This window comes from Tiliqua scincoides, chromosome 1 (assembly GCF_035046505.1).
Source record: "Tiliqua scincoides isolate rTilSci1 chromosome 1, rTilSci1.hap2, whole genome shotgun sequence".
NCBI lineage: Eukaryota > Metazoa > Chordata > Lepidosauria > Squamata > Scincidae > Tiliqua > Tiliqua scincoides.
In genome coordinates, this window is record NC_089821.1 from 46,776,664 (window position 1) to 46,795,887 (window position 19,224).

Here is a 19,224-nt window from a genome sequence, read left to right on the forward strand (position 1 = left end):
GTTTTCCTTTTCTGCTGATTTTGTTCCTTCAGTGAAAAGACTTCCAGACCTCCTGTGATGGGGTGAGAGCTACTGTGCAAGGGCACCCATTTTGTTTGAAATTATCACTTTTCTTGCGCAATTGTGACTGTCACATAACTTGAGTAGCTTACTTTTCATGCTTACTGACTATGCTGAACATTTTCTAAATAGATACAAATTATGCAAACAGAAGTTTTCACTGGACTTTGATCTAGCTCTACCATAAGGCACCAAACTCTTTTTGTAGACCCAGGTGGATCTACTCCAGGCTTTCCCCAGGTATCATTTATTTCTGTTTCAAGATCTGAGAGCTCATCAGAAGCAGCAGAGTTCTGTCACTCTCCTGGATAGGAACCACAAGTTCCATGGAAACCTGCCTAAGAAACAGGGTCAGGCCTACACGCCTGGCTGCTCTCACATGCTGCTTTGCACATCAGTAAGCTAGATATGACACCATACAAAGACACATGGAGGATATTTGTACTGTACTTAGAATTTTATTAGTGCCGTGCTTGCTCAAACTGTTGGCCACCATGCATTATGATATACCATACAGAGCTTCATCTGCATGCCCTTGTGGATACATTGCCTTATGGATTGTGATCATGCTTACTCAAGTGCGAACTGAAGGACTGTTGCCCTGTCTGCTTAGAAAATAGCAGGCCCACTGTGTACTCCTTCAGTTCCATTTATTTTCATTGAGAACAAGCACACTTTATTAGCTGTCTAGTGCTGTTAAAAGCCTTGAGACACAGAACAAACACAGCTTGATTGATGTTTATTAGCTAGCATGTTCTAGGTTAACAGTGGCAAGACTGCACATTAAAAAGATCCTTGCTGGAGCAGAACAAGGCTCCATCTAGCCCAGTATCCAGATTTCCTCAGTCAAAAAACCTTCAGGCCGGACATGAAAGCAAACTGCTGTCTCTTGCTGTTTTTCTTCTCCAGTAGAGTTTACATTTAGCTCTTGTGGCTGATAAGAATTGTTTTCTATTGTCTGTGTTGAATCTACTGCCAAGTGAGGTCAGGACAGAGAGAAAACAGGACAGGGGTATCCTGTGCGGGGGTTCCGGTCCTGGACTCTCCGTGGATACCAAAAATTGTGGATAATGAAATAGGTGGTTTTCCAAACCTAACTGAGCTCTGAAGCTCGCATCTGGAGCCATTCTAAGGCCTGTAGAGGCTGCACACAGACTTTACAGGCCTCAGAATGGCCCCCGGAGGTTGGCACACCTCCGGGTTGCCTCCAGAGGCTTCAGGTTGGGTCAAATCTGGCTCAGTGCGGGTCCTGAGGGACCCACCAGATCTGTGAATATAAAATCTGCAGATAAGCAGGCTCAACCTGTACTTCACACAAGATATTAAAAACCTCTCTGCCCAGGAGTGAATCTGATTCTTGTCAACATTAGCAAATTTTAGAGGTGGTTTTTTCTAACAGAAGAAATTAGTTGTGTATTTCCAGTTCAAAGTGCATAAGTAAAACATATCATCTTTTGGTCTCTGCTCAGTGAATGGGAGATTTTAAAAACAAAAATGGGCAAAATTCACCATATCTGCTGATAATCTAGGCATGAGACCATGCAAGTAAAGGATATTTTTTCCCCTAATTTTAGAAGCTTATCACAGATCAGAAAGATTGTGCAAGACTCCCAAGTCTAATTTTTAAGAACTGTGCGGTGCCTGAGAAGCTCAGGAAAGCTCCCAGGTCTAGAGAGCTGTGCAATCTCTATGTTGCTAGTGAAGTTAAGAGTGACCTGAATGAATTCCTGAATGAATCCCTGTATCTGTAGTCCCTTTCTGCTTATTTTTTTTTAAATATGTTTTTCCTAGAGGGTCCTGATAGAGGGAGCTACATGGTACAAAAGTTCCCTTTTATACTTTCTGTAAGTCTTCCTTGTCCCCACAGCTCATATGACTAGGCAGAGCTGAAAAGTGCTTCTTAAAGCCAGCAGAGTGTTATTACTCCAGCTGATTAATGACTTTTTGAGAGTTCTGCCAGTGAACTATTCCCAAAGTATTTTGACAAAATTGCTCTTCATTTGTATGGCAAAAAGTAATTCTAATTTCAGATAGATGTCATGCTGAAGGTAATCGATTATGATTCAGACTGCAATTATATAAAATGGTTTTTGAATCAGTTGAACAAAACAGTGAGATACATAAAACACAGCCTAAAATTACATCTCAAAGTACTGACCCAGTTGGAGGAAGAAAAGCAGGATAAAAATGGAATAAATAAATGATAAAATTTTAGCAATCCAGAGGGATGATGTTGCAAATTCTAAAAGGCGTATATTTAAGGAAGATGCCCAGGCTTATGATAGATATAAATTCAGTACTTGATGCAAATCACCATTCTTTGTCAAACAGCCCAGTTCTACATCTGAGGAGACCCACTGCAGGGAGGGAGGCTTATGGAGGGGAAAGGGGATTTCCTCTCCAAAGCCTCTCGCTTTGCCTCTCCTCCTGCTGGATACAGTGTGCACTTTTTCGGCACAGCCTGGCTGAGAGTGGGGGAAATAGAATTGGACCAAAATTCTTATTCCTAGCTTAGAATTGATGTTAGCTAGCTGAAAAATTGTCAATTAAAGCACTTTGGTCTTTACAAGAGAGCAGCTTTTATATACAGGTTGAGCCTCATTATTCACGTGGGTTCCGTTCCAAGCACTCACGTGGATGGCAAAAAGCACTATAGCAAATCAATTTAAAAAACAAAGTTTCTTTGCTCCTGTGGTTTGCTCCTTCTTTGTGATTGCTCTGTGATTGCTCCTTCTTTGCTCCACAAACAACCTTTGTAATGTAAGATAAGAGTCATTAAGAAGACAATCCATCAATCATTTGTCCTCCAAGTGCTTAGAAAGGCCCTTTACTCAGTCCATCCCTTCACCAATGCAAAGTGATCACCTTTCTTTCACGTGCTCAGGGGGAAGGGAGGGGTCACTTGGAGAGAGAAGGTTTGATGGATTGTCAGCCAGCTGCCCTCTCTCTCATTAACAAGGCTATTGTTAAAGGACTGTTCTGTTTTTTAAACTGATTTTAAAGGGATGCATTTTTCCCCTTCTCCAGGGATTAGCACATTCCTTCTCATTTGCAGTGGCCATTTGTGTTGAGTCAAATCCATGTATAAAAAATCCGTGTATAACAAGGCTGGATCTGTAGTATTTTGTAGTTCTGTAAACCAGATCTTGCTATCAAGTACCATATTACAGAAAGAAAGCAGTACTGTATAAAAACTCTTGCAGAAAGGTTTGGAGACAAAAACCAAATCCTAATAAACAAGTTGAAAGGTACCAATAATCTTAATTATGGAGATGTTAAGTCTTCATTTAACCATGCTTAAGAGTTGGTGTATTCCACCTAGAACGACCCTGTTGCAGAAGTACTTAAAGGACTAAATTACGGGTGTCCTAAAAACAGCCATTTCTCAGTATGGAGGCAAGACTTTTCATTTCTACTGCAGCATGTAGGGGAAAAAAATATGGGGATGCAAGTAATATAGGGACATTATTGTTTAATTTGCATGGTGACTGAGAAAGGAATAAAACAAATGTTTGTTAATATGCACTCATATTTTATTCATACGTTGCTAAGGAGCGGCTGAATATATTGTTGCATGTACAATTCTTTTTAAAATAGAATTTTAGGTGTAGGTAATATAGTGTTCTATAGAAAGAGCATTTTAAGATGCATTATTACAAATAAGATTGTGCCTATAATTCACAGAGGTTGGGCACACCTAGGAGATCTTTGGACTTTTTCCTTTGAGCAGTGGCCTTCCATGCCTTATTGTAAATTGCTCATAAAGCTCCTGGATGTTTCAAAATCATCTTGTCATAGCTGCAGGAGGGTGGGGTGGGAGGAAGAGTCAAACACTGCATTGGGATTGTACAATTCTATGAATAGTAAACAGGTGTTGGCAAACCAGATCTGTCTGACTTATCTTTCAGTGAGAGCCTTGGCTGTGTGACCATCTGAAATGCAATTTAAAACCTTTATCAAATGCTGGATGTTACTTTTTTTCCTGATCAACTAGATAAGAAGAAAGTATTCAGTGGTTAACTAGAAGTTAAAAAAAGATATTAAAATACTGTCAACCTAAAATATCATTGTGCCAAAATTTTACAGTAAATAAGGCTACAATCCTATGCACACTTTCCTGAGAGTAAGTCCTGTTGAATGCAATGGGACTTACTTCTGAGTAGAAATGCATAGGATTGTGCCCTCAGTCACCTAATGGAATGTTTGCTGTAAGCCCCAATTTAGGAAAGTACCAAATTGGCACTTGAACTTTAGGCTATGTACATGAAAACATCTGGAGCAGTTTCAGTAAAACACTGTCTCTTTATTTTGTCTGCATACATTCATTATTGATTCACTGTGGCACCAATATGTCCAGAAAGGTCTTGCTGTTAAGTCTTATTTAGAACTTATTTTCAGTCATTACTTTTTTTTTCTAAGTGTGCAACTTCACTCTTTAACTGAAAGAACATTAACATTTGTGAAGTGAATTGAGTCATGTGTACTCTAAAGTACCGAATATGTAAAATGATCTAGTGTTCAGACAATTTAAAATACAATACTGAGAAGCACTGGATTCAACATGCTCTGTCAAGTCATTGCCTACATTTTGGAAATGCCAAGATCTAACTCTAACAGCAATAATAAAATTCATTTCCAATTGACTGCCTTATTATCAATCTCGAGCAAATCTTTGATCACTTTTCAGTTCATTCACAAATATATAGTCCAGTCTGGTGTTTGATGTCAGTTGGAAGTTAAATCTAAATTCTTCACTGAACTGAATAGTGCCTTGTATTAACTTTGGATTGCCTTTTCATTGATCAGATTAAAGTTTTAGTGAATCTCCATGTTGACTAAGGGCCCAATCCTATTCTTCCCTGGTGCTCTGAGGAGCAGCAGCACATAAATGGCCACCGCTGTTTCCTGTGGAGCCAGGGAAGCTGCCAGAGGTCTCCTCAGGGTAAGGTTCCCTTACCCCATGTTGAGCCCAGGTAGCACCAATGGGTCTACTCAGTCCTGCACCCACTATTGAGCAGATGCAGAACTGAGGAGATCCATGTCGGTTCTACTGTTTGGGTGGGGGTTTAGGATTTGGTGGCAGCCTCTGCCACCAGCTCCTCCCCCTTCCCAGGTCTGATCCTTCCTCCAACCCATGCTCCTTCCACCCAGTTCCACCCTCCCCCACCCTCCCCTCCAAAAATCCTCACCACCCCAAAAAGTACTCGCCACTCAGAGCTTCCTCATGCATCTGCTTGGTGGTGATGCACAGCGCAGGCACTGCGGCCTTACTGCTGGCGCGGTAAAAATGGCACTTTTTGTGATGCCTGGAGCCGGCAGTGAGGCTAGAGCATGGGTGATAAGACTGATAGGATTGGGCTGACCTATCAGTTAGGGATCAAGTCTCTGCAAAACTGCAACACCTGCAGGTATGCAGCCAGATTCTTCTGTGAATGTTCACTACCCTTGTAATTTGTCCGATTGTGCTTGAGCAGACTTTAGTTGAAATTCTGTATGAACTCCAGTTATCCTACATGTATAAATGGACTCCTGTAACAAGTTCTGCAAAGCAATTTTGGTAAGCTATGGGGGAACAACACATTCAGTTGTTAGTGTTACTGTGGCCAACCAAACCTTTTTGTCCCCCCTGGACTGCAAAACAAAGAAAAATTTGAAACTTTCAGAGCAAAATCCATAATGTTGTCATACCATGGAGTACTTTCACTTCTGATAAGCAAAAACAGACATTAGTTTGGTAAGAGTTACACACTTCTGGCAAACTCTAACTCTAATCCCTTAGTTTAGATGAGTTACTGTGAAGAAAAAGACACATTCATGAATATTCTGGAGACTTCAGAAAGAGTATTTATCAGAAATATTGAACTACCTGATGAGAGAAGAATTACAAAATGAAAATCTTGTTCTTATATGCATTGGTTGTAATCTAGGTTCTGATTTTCAGCTCTAGCTTACAGAGTTCTGCTTGTTGATGAGACACATTGATGTAACTGTAGCTCAGGCATAGAGAGCATACTTTTGCACGTCCAACCCCTACTGCCTAATCTGGGAATAAGGCCCATTAAACTGAGTGGGGCTTACGTTTGAGATGATAGGTACTGCACTGTTTTGATCTTACTGAATCGATGCTTCCCAAGGGAGTAAGGTCTACTGAAATCAATTGGACTTGTTTCTGAATAGCCATATATAGGGCTACACTGTGAGTGTGCATGAGGAATACAAACATATGCCACAAGACACAACTGTAGGTGTCTTTGAGCCCAATCCTACGCATGTCTACTCAGAAGTAAGTCCCATTACAGTCAGTGAGGCTTACTCCCAGCCCCAGTGTGTTTGCTTCTGTGTACAGGTCACGTGGTAGTGTGTATATATTGTGACACATGCGGACTTCTATAGTCAAATACAGTTAAATTTTTGTGGGGTTCATTTGTGAACCCCACAAATTGGTCAGAGATCACCAGTTTTCCCTCTAAACAAAACAACATGGCTGTTTTTTTTCTGTTTCCAAATGAGGGTTGAAAGAAAATTGCAAGCTGGGCTCTTGCCCATCATGTAGAGTTGTCAGTATACACTCACTATGCCAAGGCTAGCACTAATGAGCAGGTTAGCATATTTAGTCTTAAAATTAATTGCATTCCAAATTATACAGAATTTAAGGAGAAGGAGACATTTGCCAGTGTGCTGCCGGATGCTAATAAGCAATTGTGCTTCTTTTAATCATAATCGAGAAAACGGAGATGGATGTAAGTTTCCGATTAGAGTCTAACATTTTCCAATTTGTGGTTGCTTTTCTGTGTGTAAGCTGTAGGAATCACCTTGCTTTGGAAAACATAATGAAATATATTAAAACCAACCCAACTGTATTAAAAATGGTTTCATAGACAATTATTGCTGTGGTATTCTCAGATATTTTCCGTTAATAAAAACTGAACTTAGATGGCAACTAGGAAACATTAACAGCTGCTGTTAAAAGGCAATTTAAATGGAAGCAACACCATTTATCTCTTTGTAAAACTGGTGTCTGCATTAGGCCATTACATCATAACTCATCAATCAATTAAACTGGAATGCTTGGATATAAACCAAATGAGTTCCCTTGAACCTAGTGGTACTAAATCAATTTACATCCAGGTATATTTCACATGCTTTAGACCCTAACATGATGGTTATTCATCCTCTGACTGTGAAACAGTATAAAATTCCAGATTACTGTGAGGGATAGAAACTTTTAAAAATTCAACCTGCAGTGTGTGCCCCGTGCACAACAATGGCATCTTCAGAGTGCTTTTTATTTTATTTTCAGAATTCAGAAAGACTCCAGAATAAACTATTCCAAATGAATCTTACTTTAGCTAAGCATATTGATTGATTGCTTTTTTAATACTCATATTTTTCCAATTCTTTTCCAAGTGGTGGTTGTCATTTTAAGTATAATGAACTAGCAGCCCAATCCTATGGGTACATTGTGTCAGAGGAACACATATTCCACCAGCATAATGTGCTCTGTGGCTGTTTCAATTGCAGCACTGCCAGAGCGTATCGCCTGGCTGCCACAGCAAACTGCCAGGTCCGTGTGAAAACAAACAGAATGCTGACCGAGGCAGGTGAGGCCACACAGGGAGAGAGGGATCTGGAGGAATGGGGTGGGGTGGATGGAATGGGAAAGCGATGGGGCGGGGTGGTGGGTGGATAGAGCGCAGCAAGGGTGCGAGTTCAGCTGCAGCAGCACCCTCCAAATCCTAATCCCCTTCCTGGGCCTGATCCACCTTAATGGATCAACATGAACTTGCTTTCAAGATCTGTGTGGGACAAATGTTCCCTTACGCAAAGGGTGTCCAAACTTTTTGGCAGGAGGGCCACATAATCTCTCTGACATTATGTCGGGGGCCGAAGGAAGAAAGAAATAATTTACATTTCAAATTTGAATACATAAATGAATATATTAGAAATGGAACTTATATGAATGAATGAAGGTCTATAAAAGGCCTTGCACAAAGCACTGCCAGCCTTTCCTTTGCTGCTGCTGCTGCATCACAGATATGAAAAAGCAAGCAGTGGTGGGAGCCCTTGTCCCACAGCTCACGGTCACGCAAGAGGTCAAACATTTGGCCGTCATGCTGAGAGCAGTTGCATCAGGCCAGCGCGGGCTCCAGCAAGTCTCCAGAGGGCCAGAGGCTCATCGGAGACTGGGGGCTCACTGAGGGCTGGATTGGGAGTCTTCGAGGGCCGCAAGTGGCCCCAGGGCCAGGGTTTGGGCACCCCTGCCTTACGCTGAGGAGGCCTCAGAATGCTGAAACCCCCCTAAAGGATACAGCATGGAGTTACAGTGAATTGGGCCTTAGGAAAGTGGATTCAGCTTCCCTAGGCTTGGAATGTTGAGAAACAGTGCCTACAAACCACCTCCTGGTCGCAATGTGAAACCGGAAGTTATTTGCGTGCCTCAGGGAGCCTTGCGGAGGCCTGCGTGGGGTTCCCTGCACCTCCTGCTGCTTACCCAAGCCCACTGTAAGTAAAAGCATCCCCCTCACCCCCTCTTAAGCTTTTCACAAATTGGTGGGTTGTGACCCACCAGTTTGAGAACCACTGTCCTAGGCTCCTAACTTTTTTACCCAGCAAACTCAGAGTTAATAGTCACACCTGGCTATTGTTAATATCCTACAGAGATACGATATACTTAATTAGCTATACTTGGGGCCTGGTTCACAATTGCATTTTCATCAGTTGATGACTGCAGCTTCTTGGAATATCTTGCATATCTGAACTAGCTGTCACAGATATAGCAACACAGAGCCCCTCAGTTGCAGAACGTTTCACATAAACGCAGTTCATGCATTTAAACTGCAGTTCATCAAATGTGCTGTAATCAAATGCAGAGAAACCAAGGGATGTACTGTATTTGCATGTCTGAATGTGGCCTAGGCTAATGGAGGTGGGCTTTGAGCACATGCTGAGTTCTCAACCCAGCATAGCGTGCCATGAAGAAAAGTTGATCATATGAGAGAATTGCAGCACAATCCTATCTTGCTCTAGAACAGGCAGACCAGGAGGCTTGTGCTGTATCCAGTGTGAGATAGGGCACCAAAGTGGCTCAACCAGAGGTAAGGGAAAACTCTTCCCCTCACCCCCGGGTAAGCCACTGTAGCTCCTATGGGTCTCCTAGAACTTGCACCACCTCCTGAGGTGGCACAAGTCCGAGGAGAGCAGAGCGACTTGGAGCCACTCCGCGCTGCTTGAGAATGGGGCTTGGGATCTGGCATAACAGCCGGATCCCAGCCCTGCTGTCCGCTCACCACCCACCCTTGGGACCACCCTCAACCCGCCCTCCCTCCACCCTGGAACACCTCCCTTCCACCTCCTCCCCGCCCAGCCTGGAGCCTTGCATTGGCCGAGCTCAGCCAACAAACACAAGGCTTGCTCCGCAAAAGTGCCACAGAGGCTGGATGCAGCCTTAGTGGCTTGCTTAGTGGCTTGGCTTGCTCCCAAGGAGATGCAAACGTGTACGAGGTTAGGATTGTACCCTTAGCCAGATTAATTTTCAGTTTTAGGGAAGGGAGTGGGGAAAAAAGTGACCCAAGTCATCAGGTGCTGGGTTATCATGAAATTAAGTGTGTGACTGTATCCTTCATGTGACTATTTTAAAAGCAATCAAATGAAAGAGCCATAAACAAAGAGGACTCTCCTTGCATAGTGACAGTCCTGATTGATCTATAAAGTTACAAAGTATATGGGGCTGGACATGTGGCAAGTTATTCAAAGACGCAGTGGTTTACTTGTGGTAAAATGCTGGAGACTGGAATGCATTTACGTATTTTAGATGAGAAGACAGGAAGAAATCAAGCTGAATATTAACACGTCTATGGCAGACTCTGAAATGCATGTACTTAAATCAGAACCTTGGAAGTCAAATGTTTCATATCAAAAATGCATCCCACCATTCAAATATGATGCAAGATGACACATGTGAAGTGAGGGAACTTCAGTTTTGATTTTAAGTAGCACCATCCCCTTTGTCAGTTGGGTCAAAAGAGAGGACCTGCAAGGAAAATGGAGTAGTGTATTGTACTATCAGTCCTTGCAGACATTATTGTAGCATCATCAGGGACACTTTCTGTCATGATTACTCAAATCCAATCCAGTCATTCCTGAAGGGGAACTGTCTTCAAAGTTCATGAGAAGGTTGTTATGTATAAAGTATTCATAAGTTTGAGTTGTAACTACCAGTGTGTTACATGAGCTTGTGACAAATCTTCTCAAGAAAACGAAAGACATCAGCTTTATAATAAAATTCATGACAGAATATATTTCTTTCATCCTGAGGTAGTTATTGTATTTTTTCTTTTGTTCAGTCATCAGATCCACATAAAAGAGTGGCGTCCCATCATTTTGTGATGTTCCTTGGGTAGCAATTGACCCTATGATAATGGTTGAGATATCTACAGATTTCACAAGTACTGTTTAAAAAGTAAGAAGATATGCCATGGGGAAAATAAGACACATCCCCATCCCATACTTGCATTACTAAGGGTTTTGTTCACGCAGTTGTTTTTAGTTGTCCTGTATTGAGATCCATGGATTTTTGTCTCTGTTGGATTTTCCATAAAGTAAGTCATGCATCAAGGTGGAGTGATGGTTTGGGTATTGGTTAAAAATTCTATCAAGAGGAAGTGGAGACGGTCAGCAGGCCTTTAAATGTGCCATACTTTTTGGATGACTCAAGAGACACTTCTTTTCCTAAACCTTAAAATTTTAACAAACCTGAATTTTGAAACTTACTCAGTTTTTGGTGTTCTTTGCAAGATGGGCAGCCAAATTCTGTCTGCTGGTGGAACATTTGTTGAGCTGGCAAGATCCAGGTGGAAGTACCTGGATCCTGGAGGATGCTGTGCTACTGTGTTGCATGCTCCAATACTGCCGGCAAGCATAATGAGCCCCCCAGCCCAATTTCTGGCAGTCATGTGTACGGGACCGGTAGCAAGATATCAACCCACCAGGAAGAGGTGAGTCATGAGGGATGAGCAGTGGGAGGGGCAGTGAAGTAAATGGGAGGATTGGGGCTGTTTCTCGGCAGGGAGGGATGAGGAACGGGGGATAGGGAGGACATGGGGGATGAATCCAGCAACAGTTGTGCACCCTGGATCCTGTACCCTCCTTTTCAAACCTCCACCCCTTTCCTGTCCTTGGATGTTTGCCACCAAAAGAGGTAGCCTGTGTCCAAGAAGATTCATTGGCGCTCACACAGTCTGCTAGGAAGTAAGTAGAAAATTTCTGCTTACCTCCTGCAGGCTGCCCAAGTGCCCCCTCACCATAGGATGCAGGGCGTGTGCATTGGTGCTGGTGGAGGAGGGGGGATAGGATTGGGGCTCTAAGCTGCAATCTTATACGGAGTAGGTTCCACTTAATGAGATTTTATACTGAGTACATATGCATAGGCTTGCATTGTAAGTTCCATGCTTCAGAGCAGATAGTAGGGTTTGGGGGGAAATTCTATGCAGTGAAGTAACTTTTTGATAGTTGTTTCCATGAGAGAGAGAGAGAGAGAGAGAGAGAGAGAGAGAGAGAGAGTTTTAATGTTAAAAAGTCAGGTAAGCAAATTATGGCATTCTTGATGGACAGAAGATGCTCTGAAAGATCTCTTTTACCTGAGTTACATTGTGCTTAATAGGAGCTGCTTAAGCAAAGATATATAACAACTACTGAACAGTGAACCCACTTCCTTAGAGATGAGCTCACAGTAAAGAAACTTCTGTTTGGAGAATACGGTGTTTCTACTGGTGGCTATCTTTCTTTTAAAGAATGCACAACTCTGATCTGTGTTGCATTTATGAGTTTAGTGCCTAGAAGATATGAATATTTTCAAGCTGCTTTTTAAGTACTGCAAGTAGCTTGTCGAGTCCAGTGGTTACAAATGAAATGCTTGTTTAATGAATTCCTCAGAAAGTGTCTTTTTTCACCTTGCATTTGTACAGATGAGGTTTTTCTTTCTCAGTTGGGATTATCTGTGCTGCTATTGCAGAAAAATATTAGAATGGCCTGGAAGTAAATCTTGTTAAAAATAATACCCAAATTGACTTTTCTCCAGCTTGTACTGAAGTTAGCTGGAACTAGACCATCTCTAACAATTGAAAAGCAATCCAACCAAAGTGCTGAATGTCATAACATATTTCAAACCAGGTTCCTGGGGTCAAAGTTCTCTTACTATTTGTCATTTCACACGTTTGTTTTGTTTCTTTGCGAATCACTATTGCCCATTCCTGGGAAGCTAAATAGAGATAGATGCCAGTGCTGAGATTTCCTATAAAAGATGATTGACAGAAGCCTGCAGTTTCTGTTTGAAGTCAGATTTGAATTCAGACAGTAGCTGCTGAAGAATCCATGTAAAAGTGCATATGAATGCATCTCCTTAGCCTCAGCTGGTTTTAATCAGTGTTTCTCAAACTGTGAGTCGGGACCCACTAGGTGGGTTGCGAGCCAATTTCATCTGTGTCTCTATTCATTTCAAATTTTGTTTTTAATATATTAGACTTGATGCTACCTGGGCATGGGACTGCATTCAGGGAAATGTTACGGATCCCTACTTTGAACGTGCTACTATGTATATGCTTCTAACAATGATAGTCAATGTGGCTTACTCCTGGGTAAGTGTGGGTAGGATTTCAGCCTAGGATTATGAAAAATGATGATGTCACTTCCGGTCATGACATCACTTCTAGTGGGTCCCAACATTATCTGCAGTGTCTCTTCTTTTATTTTATTACATTTGGAATACTGTCTGTCATTCTCGTTTCCACACCTCAAAGAAGTTATTGTAGAACTGGAAAAAGTTTGGCATGTACTGACTCCAGTCTCTGGCAACTTAGATCAACATTGACATGTGCCAGCCATTTAGCTGGTGCTGGTCCAAGCAGACCCATTTTGCAGGCTGGGACTTTCTCCAGGGCAAGGGAACAAATGTCCCCTTACCTTGAGGAGGCTTTCTGCCTGCTGAATTCCCCCACGGGATGCAGCACAAGCCACATTGGCACCACTGCATCGATGCAAGGGAACTTAGGTAGGATTGGGCTGTTAATTTTTCTTTTTCCACCTGTGTACCACTTTAAATTTGATTCTGAGCACATGGAGTCAGGCATTGCTTTCTACCCACTGATACTCTCACTATCTCCCATTGTGCCACCATATAACATTTATTCCAATCCTTTCCATTTTTTAAGCTCCTTGGTTTACATATGGCGGTATGACATCTCTGCACATCCTGTAAGGCCATGAATTTGACCTTTGCTGTATCTTCATACAACCTTTGTGGCTGACTTGCATCTCGCTATACTGGGCAGTAGTTCCATAATTCATGGTTTCATTACTGGACTCAGCTTTGACCTGTATCTGGTATGAGGCAGTCTTGGCTCCTTTGCATTCCTTCAAGCTGAAGAGAGGACATGCCTCTGTGCCACATCCAGAAAAGCCACACCTTTTGTCCCATCTCCACAGTATGAAAGCTAGTGCTTCAAATTCATTTTTACAACTCAATCTCTTTGATAATGGACTTTTTGTGAAAAATCTAATTGTAGCAAATACAAAGCTTCTTGGTTTATCAAGTAGGAAAGGTGATACTTTCACATTTTTGAATGCCCTGAAAAGGAATAAATCACTGCTTGAAAAAAGACAGTATTTCACACTTTGAGAATTGCCTCAAAATGTGCTTGAACTTCAATTAATGTGATTAGATTGCCTTCCTGCTGTGTTCCAGAGAAGACCAGCTCACCGATTAAGTAGCAGCCAGGCTAGTATATCAGCTAAAATAATATTGCGCTTGGTTAAGAAAGGCAGGATTGGCCCCATTTAGAATGAATTAGGCTGCGCAAATTCTAATGTCAGGTAATAAAGAGCTATGTTTCATTGAATGAAAGATGGGCAGTCATGATTTAGCTGGACTGTTTGACAAGAAGGTTTTATACTATTTTCAGCTCTGCTCTTGAAAGAAGATTGATATATCCATTTTTGTTCTCCTGACATTCTTTGACTGTTTTGCCCATGTAGACTATGTTAATTCTCTCACATGCATATGTTCAGTACCCAAAGCAATTAGGTCATGATTGCAGCTGGAGATTAAAGAAGATTATGTAATTACAGCTGAGCTAATTTTTTTATATTTAGCCTCCACCATTACCACTGCCCTATAGTTTCCTTCCACAGAATCATCATTATTATATATTTAAAAATCCTCCAAGTCTAAAAAAGGCAGCTATTGAAGAGGAGGCTCTGGTTAGAATTTGGCTTGTCTTATGGTACATCATTTATGTATCTTTTGGCATAAAGAGGATTTTTGTTCTGCATATAGTTTTGGTCTGCAGAACAGTGTTTTTGCATTCATTGAAAGCACATTTATGTCTTCCTAGTTAAGTGTGTAAGGGATGGCGTCCCGGGATGGACTTTATGAACATGGCCTAGGGTGTAGCATTTTGGTGCTACTTGAGGAGCAGCCTGAGATGCTGCGTTGGTGTGGCAGAAAAGCCATAGCAAGAATTAGACAACAGACACAGGTTTCAGAGAGGTTAAAAGTGCTGAAAGCAGGAGCAAGAATGAAATCAAGGGAGAAGTGAAGTGCTCTCTCCCAGCTCCTGACCCAGCCTTTTATTAAGTCTCAAAACACATGATATAAGGTTACGTAGTTGGAAAATTTCCACAAGGATGCTACTTTTCATACCGGCTGTCTACTAGCTAGTTCTAGCTTCACCGCAAACACATTCCTAGATAAGATTCTTCTTCCTAGCATTCTGCTGCTCACAGGCACAGAGTTCAATGACCCAACATATTTCCAAGGTTGGTTGAGTGTGCTCAACTGCGCAGGCGTGCCTGACTGTCCGTGATGCCAAATATGCTAAGACATCTTAGTGCCTGTGTATGTAAATACTACACTAGGGCAGTGTTTCTCAATGTTTGTCCTCTGCTGTACCATTTCCCGTGGTCCACCTATTCAGAGTACCACCAGAAGTAACTGGCGATGATATCATCACAAGTTACTTCTGAGTTGGGAATCCAGATGTGATGCAACAAACACCCAATAAAAGGCTCAGGGTGGGCAGGAAGGCTTTTTCGAGTGCAGAAAAGCATGGTTTGGAGCTCTGCTTGCCAAGACAAGCCTCCTACCTCTGTGTGTTGCATTGCATTCCTGGTTTTGCTGCTGGGTGTCAGGCGTCCAGGGGTCCTGTGAATACCACCAGACATCATCTCAAGTACCACTGGTGGTACCCGTACCACTGCTTGAGAAACTCTGGCCTAGGACCCATACCAGTCAAAATGGTCCTCCTATCTGCGCTTGAACCCGCAAGACTGCTTCTATTTCAACTCAGCCTCTAGTTTGTGAGTCTTGAATTTGGCTTCTTGTAGTTTTGTAAAGCAGTGCTGGATTTTCAAATGCAGTTCAAGAACTTAGAGATCAATTTCGTACAGCGATTACTTGAACTCTGTTGCTTACCCAGGGAGTAGAAGGTTCTGCTGAGGTGAGAGTATCAGTTATTCCTGATGTCTGTGTTTTTCTTTTCAGGAAAACGTTGCATGTGATTACTGTATATGAAAGATTCCTTCTTTTAACATTTTTTGTTGGAAGCCATGCAGTTAACCTGACCCCTGTTTTTCAAATTCAGTAAAATCCATGTGTGGGAGTGCAGTTTAGACATCTTGTATTTTAGAAATCTGATTGTTTTAAGTAATGAAGAGAAGAAGTTTTAGCTCTGGGAATGGAATACATTAAAGTATTAAAGTCCTTGGAAATGAGGTTTAATTGGAGTCTAACTGAAGTGATATCTTTTAAAATTTGATTCTTCAGGATTTCTGACAACTGTGAATGGTATAACTGACTAATGAATGAGTTCACATGTACATTTTTATCGCTTAATGGAACTGACTTTTTTACTTATTATCCAAGAGTGCAATCTTCTGTATACTGAGCAGAGTAAAAACCCCTCTGTTCTGTAGAGTTTATTCCATGATAAGTGGGTTTAGGAATGTAGCCAGTCTCTGAATTATGCTCATTTAGTTTAGTTCTGCAAGGCTTTTTTCTTTATTAACTCTATGCCAACATGGTAGGCCCCATAGTTTGTGGTGAGCCAAGCAGTTTCTTAGTTTGGTTTCAGCCCATCCCTTGCCCTACTTCTACTCTGCTTCCATCTCCATGATGCTTTTTTCTCTTCCCTTCTCCTGAATTCACTATTGTAGCACCTCTGTTCAAGCACCTCTGACAGCCCCAGTCCTATGCATGTTTATTCAGAAATAAGTCCCATCAAAGTCAATGGGGCTTACTTCCAGGCTAGTGTGTGTAGAATTGCAGTGTACAAGAGCCCTAATTGTCTATTGCTCAAAACAGAACAACCCCAAGCCTCATCCTAACCCTTGTTCCCAGGCCAGGCAGCTCTACATGGGCTTCCCAGATTTGTTCCATCTATATAGCTGGTGCAGATTGGATAAGCCTTTTAGGAATAGCTGCAGCTTTACTTCAGGTAAGGGAAAATATATCCCCTTACCCCGAGGAGACTTCCAGCTGCCTCCTGAGCTGCACCGGATGCAGCTCAGGTTGTGTGACCTGGCTGCGCCAGCGCAGTTTAGGATTGGCTGTAATTTAAAATACAATGGTTTTAATTTGATTCCGGCCATCAAAGGACACCTCAGATAAGGGCCTGAGAGCGCAACCCAAAGCACTCTTTGGTTGGCAACCTTCAGTCTTGAAAGACTATGGTATAAGCCTACAGCACCTGGTATTCCCAGGTGGTCTCCCATCCAAGTACTAACCAGGCCTGACCCTGCTTAGCTTCCAAGGTCAGATGAGATCAGGCATATGCAGGGTAACAGTTGCTATTTGGGCCAGTGCAAGTCCCTTGCGCCAGCCCAGGACTGTCACAAACATGTCGTTTCTGACAACTTGGGAGTCAGCGGGGCTGGCGCTAGGATGCGTGCTGGCCCACAAAGTCCAAATCCAACCCCTGCACTGCTAACACTAGGTAAGGTTGTCCTAGCCAAGGGCTTCTGTAATAAGGTCTTTGTAATTATTTGCTTCTGTAATACAGTCTAAACAATTGTACACTAAATAGAATGTGATTTTCGTTCAGCTTACTAGGATAGTTTAATAAAGTGAAACAGAGAGACAAAAACAATGGTTTTTAATTCACGTAAATTGTGTCAATTTTTTTTTAAAGCAGTAAGAAGTATAGACTGCCATGTAAAGGCTATTGGCCACTTTGACAACGATAACCCCTTACTTGGGGATGAACTCCCCTCTGCCAGTACACTTTGTTACTATGATCTGAAACTGTCAAATGCAATTATATTCAAAGTCATTGTGTATGTCAACAGTAGAAAGATCAGGTCTATATGAAATATATGACAAATTTCACACTTGAAATATCTTGTATTCTACAAGAAATGCTTTGTTGCTTCAGAGTCTGGGCAGTTTGGCCTATGCTTCCGAATTGTCAGGATGAGATATTTCTGACAAGAAATGCATTCATTTGGGGATTAGAAAAGTAAACCCAAGTCAAGAAGGTGACCTTGAGCATTTACAAAATGCAGTCACAATCCTAGGTGGAAAGCTCAAGTTTTGGCCAAAGTGTACTTTAATAATTTTAACAAGATTAGGATAAGGGCAATAGTCAGCTTTAAGCTCCCTGACAGTATGACCAGCCAAAAAGCTGGTAGAAATGTCCATTACTAAACCAACGAACTCATTAACAGGTTGTGGCCGGACAGACCCTTTTCTTTCCTACTTTTCCAGTGTTTAATCTTACCACCACAAGGTCTTAGGTTGAGTGTGCTATGCTTGGTCTGTTATTATAATAGTAATACATACCACAGTTTAAAAGGTTCTTCCAATGTTTCAAAAGAACATAAGAGCAGCCCCACTGGACCAGGCCATAGACCCATCTAGTCCAGTTTCTTGTATCTCACAGTGGCCCACCAAATGACCCAGGGAGCACTGGCATTGCTAGGGGGTGCGGGGCACACCGGGTGATGCGCCCTGGGGGGAGGATGCACTAAAATCATGGCATTAGGAGCTAACCCATCATGCCATACACCGTTGGATGTGGAATGTCCTGCGGAATGCAACGCAAAAATGAGAATTGAAATAGCTCCTTTCCTTCAAAAGTTATGACCAAAAAACCGGAAAGAAAAAATGCATGGAGCTCTATGGAAAGTGAAAGTGAGCCGTATTGCACGTTTACTCGTGAGTTGGCGTACTTGCCATAGTCCATTGGAAAGGGCAGGCTGAGAGGACTCCAAGGACGTCAGAATGGTCCAGATCCAATGGATGCAGTCCCCAAAAACACAGAAGGAAGAAGTCCCTCCCTCCCTCCCAGCTGCAGTCTATTGAGCCCCATGGAAAGTGAAGCAGCCTCAGGGTTGTGTTTACTCGTGAGTAGTCAGACTTGCCTTGGCTGGTGGTCAGGCCAGGCAAAGGGGAATATGAGGACACCAGAATGGTCCTGATCCGAAGGAACTGGAGCGCAACAAATGCTCCAGAGGCAGCCTCCCTCCCTAAAAAGCACAAAGAAAAGAGGCTTCAACTGGTAAGGGGAAAGTTTTCTATTTTGCACTTGCAAAGCCAGGTGGGTCTTTGTATTGATATGCTTGAAATAGAAGAACTGTAAACTGGGCACTGGGGAGGGCTGGAAATCTCACTTATTCTTTTTAGGGGGGTGTTATTGCAGCCAGGCTACAGAGAAAATTCACTTGGTGGAACAGGACTGGCTCCCCTTATTTAATTATTTCTTTTATTTTAATTTAATTATTTATAATTATTTATTTTAATTTGCTTGATGATGTCACTTCTGGCCAGGACATCACTTCCAATGGGTCCTGGACAGACTGTCATTCTAAAAAGTGGGTCCTGGTGCTAAACATTTGAGAACTGCAGCAGTAAGGTTCGTAAATTGACACGGGGGGTGTGTGTGTGTGTGTGTGTGTGTGTGTGTGTGTGTGTGTGTGTGTGTGTGTGTGTGTGACTCTACAAGTTTTCAAAATCACTAAAATCAGAAATTGGAGGAATAATACCATCATGCTATATATCAATCAATGTGTAATTTCATGCAGAATGCAATGAAACAAACCACATTGAAATTTCTGTGTTCTAACAAAAGGTACAGCCAAAAAACCAGTGGGGGTCGGGTGATGGTACATCATCAC

The 19,224-nt window shown here is 42.2% G+C and overlaps 1 protein-coding gene and 1 pseudogene across 2 annotated transcripts in view; one reads left to right on the top strand and one right to left on the bottom strand.

Moving 5' to 3' along the window:
* GALNT18 (polypeptide N-acetylgalactosaminyltransferase 18) overlaps window positions 1–19,224 on the top strand; it is a 330,059-nt gene that overhangs the window by 225,450 nt on the left and 85,385 nt on the right. The gene's annotated exons all lie outside the window — the stretch shown is intronic.
* Window positions 16,788–16,907, bottom strand: LOC136638434 (5S ribosomal RNA; annotated as a pseudogene).